This window comes from Ricinus communis, chromosome 4, assembly GCF_019578655.1.
Source record: "Ricinus communis isolate WT05 ecotype wild-type chromosome 4, ASM1957865v1, whole genome shotgun sequence".
Classification (NCBI taxonomy): Eukaryota; Viridiplantae; Streptophyta; class Magnoliopsida; order Malpighiales; family Euphorbiaceae; genus Ricinus; species Ricinus communis.
The window spans coordinates 16989043-16999731 of NC_063259.1; the positions used below are offsets into that span (position 1 = coordinate 16989043).

Consider the following 10689-nt stretch of genomic DNA (forward strand, 5'->3'; position numbering starts at 1 on the left):
AGGCATCTGTGACATAGCTTCAACAAAAGGTAAGTTTATGTGCAGTTATTTAAATACATCAAGGAATCTACCAAACTGCTGCTCGACTTGCGCCTGCTTCAACCTAGCAGGGTATGAAATTTTAGGCTGGTATTCCCTCAGTGAAATCTTCTTTGCCTCTTCCTTCTCTAGTTCCTTTGCCTTATTATCTTCAAATTTCTGCTTGAATTTACTTCATCAATATCATTATGAGAAACAAGAGAAGAACTAGGAATATACTTACTTGACCGCAAAGTGATTGCATTCACATGATCTCTAGGGTTGGACTCTGTATTGCTAGGCAAAGTCCCTGACTGTCTCTTAGCCAATATCTTAGAAATCTGGCCTATTTGATTCTCCAAGTTCTGAATGGAGGCCTATTCATTTCTAAGAGCTGCGTCCATCTGCTAGAATCTGGTCTCTAAAGTGGACACAAACTTCATCATCAGCTCCTCTAAGTTAGGCTTTTTCTCTTGAATCTGAGGAGACTAAGGTGGGAAAACAAATTGTTGCTGCTGTTGATGTAGTCGCTAAAACCCTGGTGGCCCCTGGTTATTATTGTTCCTCTATACGAAGTTCCAATGATTTTTCCATCCCGGATTATAAGTGTTGCTATATGGATTATTCTGCTGCCTAGGCTGACTCCTCATATACTCCACCTATTCATGGTTAGATGAAGAAGAAGCAAATGTACCTCCCGACATACAGTTACTACTGAAATGCAGGTCACTACAAAACTCACTACTTGCTTGAGCTGCTTGGACATGTATCTAGAGTTGATCAATTTTCTTAGATAATAACTCCACTTGAGTCGCCAAGGCTGCAGTTTCATCCAACTAGCATACAATCCCTTGACCACCCATCCTACTCCTAGTAGTGTGCCACTAGTAATTGTTTGTGGCCATCTCATTTATCAAGCTTTGGGCTTGCTCTGGTGTCTTGCTGCTCAAAGAACCACCTGCAGCTGCATCTACCATATGCTTAGTAGCCAAATTCAAACCATTATAAAAAGTTTGTACTTGTAACCAGATTGGAGTCCATGGTGTGGGTAGCACCACAGTAAGTCCTTGTACCTCTCCTAGGTGTCGTACATTGACTCATCATCAAACTGCATAAAAGAAGATATGTCATTTCTAATTTTAGTAGTTTTAGAGGGAGGAAAGTACATAAATAAAAATTTGTCTACCAAAGAATCCCAAGTAGTGATAGTGTTTGGAGGTAGCAAATATAACCACCGCTTTGCTCTATCCCTCAAAGAAAATTGAAACAAGCGGAGACAAATTGCATTGTCTGTTGTCCCATTAATCTTGAAGGTATCACAAATCTCTAAGAAACTCGCTATACGCGCATTAGGATCCTCATCTGGCAAGCCTCTAAACTGAACCGTTTGCTGTACCATCTGAATTACAAAGGCTTTATTTTAAAATTATTAGCAGTGACAGCCAGTCTCGTAGTGCATGTTTGCGTCCCCTCCAACGATGGTCTCACAAAATCATATATCGTCCGGTTATTCTCATTGTTGTCATTGGCGTCTGCCATCTCTACTGTAGTGTCTTCCGGTTCACTCTCGTCTACGGCTTTCCTAACCTTAATCTCTTACTCCTTTAAGTTCAACCGCTTCCTTAACTGCTTGAGTGATCGCTCTAGTTCCAATAGAGTGATATGCATTATTTTACACATATTTATATGCCTAATTACTTCCATTTTTGTGCATAGTTATCTTGTTTTATGCCAGAATCACCTGTGTTTTGATTCCTTTCATGTTTCAGGTGATCATCGATGGATATTATCAGTATTTGAGGGAAATACATGCGAATACGGACCAAAATCCATCAAAATTGAGCAAAGGCTAGCATTTCAAGATTGAGCACAGCCTGGACTCTGGCCATGCTGAACCATCGACATTTGACCCTCAAAAGTGACCTTTCGGCACAGTTTCTGAGGCCACCATGGCCTTCATCACGGCCTGTGGTGGTTCAGCATCGACGAGGGCATGGTCAAGGAGAAGAGGCTGATTTTTCGGGACTCGGAGGTCCAGCACAGGCTTGAGCACGACCGTGCTGACCAGCACAAGCTTGAGCACAGCCATGTTGAAACATTTATATAGGCAAAATCAAGTTCTTTTGTAAGGGGATTGATTTTCTAACTTTAGATCTCATATAGCCCATCAAGCCACCTCTTTTCAAACTTTAACATTCGACTTTGGGAGACCATTTCGCATATTAAAGGATGGATTTCAGTGGTTCAAGCATCATATTAAAGATCAAGCGTGGGTTTTGAAGCAAATCAAGAGGCAATTCGGGAGATGAACCACAGTGTAGATTTGGATTTTAAGTTGTTCATCCAATTCGAAGGAAAATGGTGTATCTATTTCATTTTCTTTATTATTTCATTGTTATTGAATTCCTAGTTGTTTTAGACATAAACATGTGTAGCTAGATCGATTAAACCTATTGGGATTTCCTTACTATGTTGGCTTAGTACTCAATTATTGGATTGTTTGAGTTCCTTTTTGTATTCTTCTTACTTTCAGTGTTAATAAGATATCGCATTATTCATGAGACATTATGAATTGTGTTAGATTTCCCCCCCTAGATCTTCTTTTTATTTTCTGTGTTGATTTACTTTATTTTTCATACATGTCATGTACCTAAATATTATTGATTTTGCCTTGTTTATTTGTACATCCCATGCGGGGTACCCACTTTGTTTTACACTGAGGATAGTGTGTTCTTTAAGTGTGGGGTGGGTGTGGGTAAGCCATATGTTCTTTTCTCTTTCCCATGACTTTTGGATGTGTCTGAAATTGCTATCACTAGTGTTGTCTATTTTTAGGATGTTAGGACCTATGTTCTTCATGTCGTTTAAGCTTAGTTTGTTATGTTGTAATTAATGATTTAATTCACATACTTGAAATTGATTATCCCTCTCAATTTTTATTCTTGAAAAGCAATTTCACTATATTCAATATGTCACTTTGGTCGGGTTAAACCGGTGTTGCTTGAGTTCTTTGCAGATTTTCAACCTTTATCTTTGAACTTTGATTATGCCAATCTCTTATACCATTTATGTGATGATTCAATTGATAAGGCTGGGTCCAATTGAAAATTTTTAGCCACTTCAAACGTGAGTTTTTGAACCAAAATTTGAGCATCCATTGCAAATTATACTCATGATTTTTCGTATTTGAGTGTGCGCTGTATTTAATTTTCTTTCTAGAACTTGCTACGTAATGCTTGTTGAGGTTACATAAATTTTTTAATACCATTAAATGATTTAGGCAACTTAGGATTCACCACTTCTGGCCAAAAGCCTACCCTTTGTTTCCATTAGTCAGCTAGTTTTGAGCCTTAATCTTTTCTTCATGATTTACACCTATACACTACATCTATACCATTTTGTACATTTGTCTTTTCTTTCACCCTGTATACTGAATAATTATATGTTATGCTTCTTCTTTTATGGAATTATAGTGCCTAATTTTGGTTATAAATTCACTTACTCCTTTTAATCATTCTTTGATGCTTCCTTCAATCCAAATTGTATAACTATTCTCGTTGTTTGTGTCATTAACCATGTAGCCTCTGTGTAAGCTGCAGTGGCATATAAAAAAAAGAAAAAAAAATTAAATAAGTGTTTATTATGCTTCTTTCTTAGCTCTTTTCTCTTTTGGATTCAATTCTTTGAGCATCCTCTACTTCACATAAGGCTTAGTGAGTACTTTTGTTGATTTGGCATTCAGCTCCTCATTCTAAATAAATACATCATTTTTCAGTATACTTTACACTTCTTTTCAAATATTCTTACCTTTACCTTATCCACATTTCAACCCTTGTAAAGACCCTTTGATTTTGGTATTCATTAATTCGCAGTAGCGAAGATAGGGTTAATGAGCAAGCTTCTGGTAAACAAGTTTGGTGCAGCTACATTTAGGGAATCTTTTTATTTACCTATAAACACTGTGAGTAATTTGAGAGATCCCTATGAGGCAATGGCTACTAGTCCTTAATGCTGAATTGTTATATAAGTTGTACTTCGAGATGGTATTATTATAGTACTTCTTTGAAGGTGTATAATTCATTTAGCTACTTGAGTTTCATTCTTTATATGTTGAATAAGGTTAAGTTGTGAACTTTAGCATGGATTTTGAAGGGTGATTGTTGCATGTATATGTATTGAGTTATTGATTGCTTGAGAACAAGCAAAAGCTTAAGTGTGGGGTGATTTGATATGCATTGTTTTACACATGTTTATATGCCCAATTACTTCCATTTTTGTGCATAGTTATCTTAAGGCAGTGTACCTATCGATGCAGTCTAGCACTAATGGCGAGTATCAAGGTCGTATTCCTCAGGAAAGTGAAAGCCCAGAGTTACTCCTTTGTTCTTTGTTATATTAACCTAAAATGAGTGATGAATAATTTCTAAACTAACTAATAGCTACAAGCTAAGTTCTAAGGGAGATGCAGGAGTAATTGATAACTAAAATAACCAAGACAGGAAAGGAAACCCAAAGGGAACCTAAACTAGTTGGCAATCAAACAAAAGATAAAGGATTGGTGAGTCTAATTATGCTACCCGTGGACGAATTCCTAAACCTAATAACCTAAAGTTAGAATCTCTTCCTAATGATTGATTCTTAAATTAGCATTAAGCTTTAATCCGCCTCTATTAAGCTTTGTTAATTCTTAATCCGGCTAGTTAATTATCCTTATCTCTAAGCGATTATTAACCAGTTCTTGCTATTCAAAATTTCAATTGCCAAATGGACTTCTCAATCACACAAAGCAATCTAAAACACACAGTTCACAACATCTCATGAATAATGCATTATCTCATTAATACTGAAAGCAAGAAGAATACAAAACTAACCCAAATAATCTAACAATATAATACTAAGCCAACATAGTAAAGAAATCCCAATGGATTTAATCAATCTAGCTAATCATGTTCATTATCAAAATCCATAAGAATTCAATTACAACAATTAGTAAAGGTAGAGAAACTCGATTACACCTTTGGATGAGAGTAAACAGCCCCAATTCCTCTTTCTCGAATTGAATCGATTCTTGTTTCTCTTGCTCGATTTGAAAACCAATCAACGAACCTCGCCCAATCTTCAATCTTTGAAGGGAATCCGATTGAAACCTTAATCCAAGTCTCCTTTTCCTTTGGTTCCAGCTCAGAAAACCCTTAGAGAGAGAAATATTAGGATTTGGGACATTCTCCCCCGCCCTCTTTCTTTCCTCTCTTCTTTCTTTTAATTAATTCCCTTTGTCACCGCCAACACGGCCGTGTTGATGCCCGTGTTGGGAACACGGCCAGTGTTGAAACCAACACGGCCATGTTCAGCTTCCTCATGTGCATACGTAGCTTGTTTCGGCAGCTTTGACTTCCAATTATGCTCCAATTCTTCCCTTTATCATTCTTTGACTTCTTTTGAACCTAATACACACAAACAGACGCATAGGGTGAGTGTTGGGACCAATTCACATCCAAATGTCCATAAAATCAATCTTAAAGATCCCATTTAGATGTGTGTATTTTACGCACATCAAATAACCCCACACTTAGGTCATTGCTTGTCCTCAAGCAATCAAAAGTAAAATAAGGAAAATAAACCACTAAGGAACAACACTTAAACTGACAGACAAGCTAGAGAGCTCCTGCAGATATCCTTAACAAGCGTAAGTCAAACAAAAAGAAACGAAGCAATCAATTCATGTATCACAACCAAGATGCCAATAATTCGCAAACTACTGTCTCAACAAAATTATTCAGAACCAACTCCTCACCAGATTCACTCTAAATCACTCAAAGTGTTTAAAGGGTAGTGTTTAATCGCTCAATGCATCAACTACTGCCTTACTTACTATATGCTTGCTCTTAAATCCTACTCCTACCACTTATAGAGAGTCAACAACCATGTCAAGAGGTCTTTATAAGGGTTGTAATAGGGATTAGGTAGGGGTAGGTAGATTTGGTAAGAGTTGAGCCTATGGTGTTCTACAATGAAATACATGACTTGCACACAAGCCACAATGATCACAAGGGGTAAGCAATGGACAGTAGTCCAAGGTGGGAAATAGGAATTAACTCAAAATGTTTTAGCTCACTTACTTTCTTTCTTTTCATCACCCTTCCCTCTTATTCTTCTTCTTATTATTTTTTTTCTTTTTTTTTTTCATAAGGGAAGAACATTCACATAATAGAGTGAATTTCTTTTGGATTGAAGAAAGCTGTTATAAGATTCCACACTATTCCCAAGATAAAAATCTCCAATAAAAACAACTCATATGCAAAATCATAACCCAAAGCAGAATAAAAAAAATGGTGAAAGAAGGGGTTATTTACAGAATCAATAAACGAAAGAAGGCTATTTGGCTAGAATGAAAAACCTAAGTGCCTCTATCATACCAAAGTGTTAAACTCTCCTTATGGCCCTCATAAGCATTACTGAACAAGTTCTAAAAGTAAAGACAGTAATTAGCACTCTCAACAAGAAATAAATACAAGCATATAAAGTGTATGCTTACAATTTAGGCTTAATTTCTCACAAGTGTGCTTTTGAGTAGGTTCCAAACAAAAATCATCAAAACAGAATTAAATAAACCAAAGCAACTTAGTGCAAAACTCAAACTAATTATCTTACATTCTTCCGCAAAACTCAACACTATCGGTTTTACCCGATCACATGGACATAAACAGGATTTCAAAAGCAAGTCAACAGTAAGAGCATCGAAACAAAGTGAAAAATTTTCAAAACTTTACAAAAAATTGCACAAAGAATAAACAAATTACTGAGATGGGATAAATATCACCCACCCCACACTTGAAGGAAACACTATCCCCAGTGTACAAAATATAAGAAATCAAAAAGGAAAAAGATCTAATACTGCCCTGACTATAGCTCCGGAGTGAAAAGAGGTGCATCAGCAGGTATATCAAGGCGTTGGCTAGTCTGTGGTAGAGGAGTGGCTGCAAATAATAGAATAAAGACTTAAAATCAAAACTGAAACAAAAATTAAATAAAATATGAAAACTAAAACTAATAAAATGTTTCAAAACAAAAGGTTAAAATATTAGAGATTAAAGATAAAAATTGGGGTGCCTCCCAAAAGCGCTTCTTTTTAATGTGATGAGTCTTCTTAGCTGGACTCATGGTGAAAAGAAAACAGGCGTGATCGACGACCATCCATCCTTCTTCCAAGCAAATGGCTTCAAGTATCCGCTTAGAGGGATAATCGTCAATTTCCTCTTCCCGACTATCAAGCAAGCTGCCAGTATGATGGGCAAGACTCGCTCCTAGTATAATTGCACGTAGTCATGATGCTCTAAGGGCTCTTCCAATTTGAAAGCTGAAGTTTCACCAATTGGAAGGATCGACGGTTGGGCAATTTCTTCAGGAACGTTGATAGTTTTCTCTAGTCCTTGGCTTGGTTCACTTGCTAGAAGAAACTCGAGCTCCTCCAAGACTTCTTCATTGGATAACTCGTGCTCATCTTCCGTCATCGAAGGGACTTGTGGAAAATCCACCAAAAATTCCTCTAACTACAACTCAGCATCATCAACTGTACGTTCCTGTTGGTAGTCTTTCAGAGGGATCATGTTTGCCTCTTCCTTTTCTAGTTCTATCTCCAGGTTCAAAGAGTCGTCCTGCACAGAAGCATCATCGTCAAACATAATAGATAACCCAGAAAAATTCTCACCTAAACGCAAAGTGACGGTGCTCAAGTGTTCCTCGGATTCAGTAGCGTTTGATGGAGTTCCCAATTGCTCTTCAGCTAGTAATTTGAAGATTAAGCCTACTTGATGCTCTATGTTCGAGGCTTGTTGATCTTCAAGTATCCTCTCTATTTGTTGGAATCTATCCTCAAGACTTGCAATAAACCTCATCATCAGCTCCTCTAACACTAACTCTTCACCTTGAGTTGATGGTGCAAGATTAAATTTCTTTGAAATTCTGGTGGTTCTTGGCCATCTAAGCTTCATCCAAAGGGTGAATGAATGCTTAACTCTTGATTGTAGGTGCTTCCATACGAGTCATTTGGCCAACTTCCTGTATAATTCACCTGTTCATAGTTATAAGAACAATGAGCAACATCACTATACAATGGACAATCATTAGTCAAATGTAAACCACAACAAAATTCATAAAAAATTGAGGTGAAAGGATAGGAGTGGAGAGTTGATCCGTAGCCCTGCAAAATGATTCCACTCGAGCTTCTAAAGATGCACAGGTATCCCAATTTTTTGCACTCTCTTGGTTTTTGATCTCGTTTTCCAACGTGTCATGCAAAGAGTTTAGCATTAAACCTCCTTATCATTCACTATCTGAATCATAAACTTAAATAAATAAATATGTACAAACAAAACAGAAATAAATATAAATAGAAAAAAATGGAAACAAATAGCAAATTTCACTCTAGTTTTCAAACATTCCCCAGCAACAGCGCCAAAAACTTGATGTGTGCTAATTGTGTTACCTACAATCTAAGGTAGTGTACCTATCGATGCAGTCTAGCACTAATGGCGAGTATCAAGGTCGTATTCCTCGGGAAAGTGAAAGCCTAGAGTTACTCCTTTGTTCTTTGTTATATTAACCTAAAATGAGTGATGAATAATTTCTAAACTAACTAATAGCTACAAGCTAAGTTCTAAAGGAGATGCAGGAGTAATTGATAACTAAAATAACCAAGACAGGAAAGCAAACCCAAAGGGAACCTAAACTAGTTGGCAATCAAACAAAAGATAAAGGATTGGTGAGTCTAATTATGCTACCCGTGGATGAATTCTTAACCGAATTCAGTTTCTCTCTCTCGATAACTGAATTCCTAAACCTAATAACCTAAAGTTGGAATCTCTTTCTAACGATTGATTCTTAAATTAGCATTAAGCTTTAATCCGCCTCTATTAAGCTTTGTTAATTCTTAATCCGGCTAGTTAATTATCCTTATCTCTGAGCGATTATTAACCAGTTCTTGCTATTCAAAATTTCAATTGCCAAATGGACTTCTCAATCACATAAAGCAATCTAAACACATAATTCACAACGTCTCATGAATAATGCATTATCTCATTAATACTGAAAGCAAGAAGAATACAAAACTAACCCAAACAATCCAACAATATAATACTAAGCCAACATAGTAAAGAAATCCCAATGGATTTAATCAATCTAGCTAATCATGTTCATTATCAAAATCCATAAGAATTTAATTACAACAATGAGTAAAGGTAGAGAAACCCGATTACACTCTTGGATGAAAGTAAACAGCCCCAATTCCTCTTGCTCGAATTGAATCGATTCTTGTTCCTCTTGCTCGATTTGAAAACCAATCAACGAACCTCACCCAATCTTCAATCTTTAAAGGGAATTCGATTGAAACCTTGATCTAAGTCTCCTTTTCCTTTGGTTCTAGCTCAGAAAACCCTTAGAGAGAGAAATATTAGGGTTTGGGACGTTCTCCACCGCTCTCTTTCTTTCTTTCCTCTCTTCTTTCTTTTAATTAATTCCCCATGTCGCTGCCAACACGGCCATGTTGATGCCCGTGTTCCCAACACGGGCTGGTGTTTATGCCTGTGTTACTCTCTATGGCCGTGCTCCCTAAAAACTTCTTTTTCTTTGATGTTGGATGCACCCAACACGGCCGTGTTGGTGCCCGTGTTGGGAACACGGCCAGTGTTGAAACCAACATGGCCCTGTTCAGCTTCCTCATGCGCATACTTAGCTTGTTTCGGCAGCTTTGACGTCCAATTATGCTCCAATTCTTCCCTTTATCATTCTTTGACTTCTTTTGAACCTAATGCACACAAACAGACGCATGGGGTGAGTGTTGGGACCAATTCACATCCAAATGTCTATAAAATCAATCTTAAAAATTCCATTTAGATGTGTGTATTTTACGCACATCAATGGGTATAGTTATAAATATTAGAAAATAACCCAATAGGAGGGGTATGTCTGTGAGTATGAGAAAACAACCCTTTAAGAGGTTTAAATTTTTAAATATTAGAAAAGAACCCCATAAGAGGGGTATATTATTGAGTATGAGAAAACAACCCCGTAAAATGGGTATATTTATAAATATTAAAAAAGAACTCCACGAGAGAGGTATGTTTGTGAGTATGAGAAATTAACTTCGAAAAAGGCATAAATTTAAGAATATAAGAAAAAAACCCTGTAAAAGCGATATATCTGTAAATATTAAAAACTACACCGTAAAAGGGATATATTTATAAATATTACAAAACAACCAAATACGAGGTGTATACTTGTGAGTATGAGAGAACAACCCCATAAGAGGGGTATATTTATAAATATTATAAATCAACCTCAAAATAGTGGTATATTTATGAGTATGAGATAACAACCTCGTAAGAGGGATATATTTGTAAATATTAGAAAAGAACCCCATTAGACTAGTATATTTGTGAGTATGAGAAAACAACCCCATAAAAGGGGTGGATTTAAGAATGTGAGAAAACAACCCTGTAAGAGGAGTATATTTATAAATATTAAGAAATAACCCCATTAGAGGTATATTTATAAATTTTAAGAAATAACCCCGTAAGAGGGGTATATTTGTGAGTATGATAATACAATCCAGTAAAAGGGGTGGATTTAAGAATATAAGAGATCAACCCCGTAAGAGGGGTATATTTATAAATA

The 10689-nt window shown here is 36.6% G+C and overlaps 1 non-coding gene across 1 annotated transcript; it reads left to right on the top strand.

Moving 5' to 3' along the window:
* The first annotated feature begins 1052 nt into the window (after positions 1 to 1052).
* On the top strand, positions 1053 to 1159 carry LOC112534448. Its single transcript, XR_003078736.2, has one exon. It is a non-coding gene; the product is annotated as a small nucleolar RNA R71 (small nucleolar RNA).
* Positions 1160 to 10689: the final 9530 nt, after the last annotated feature.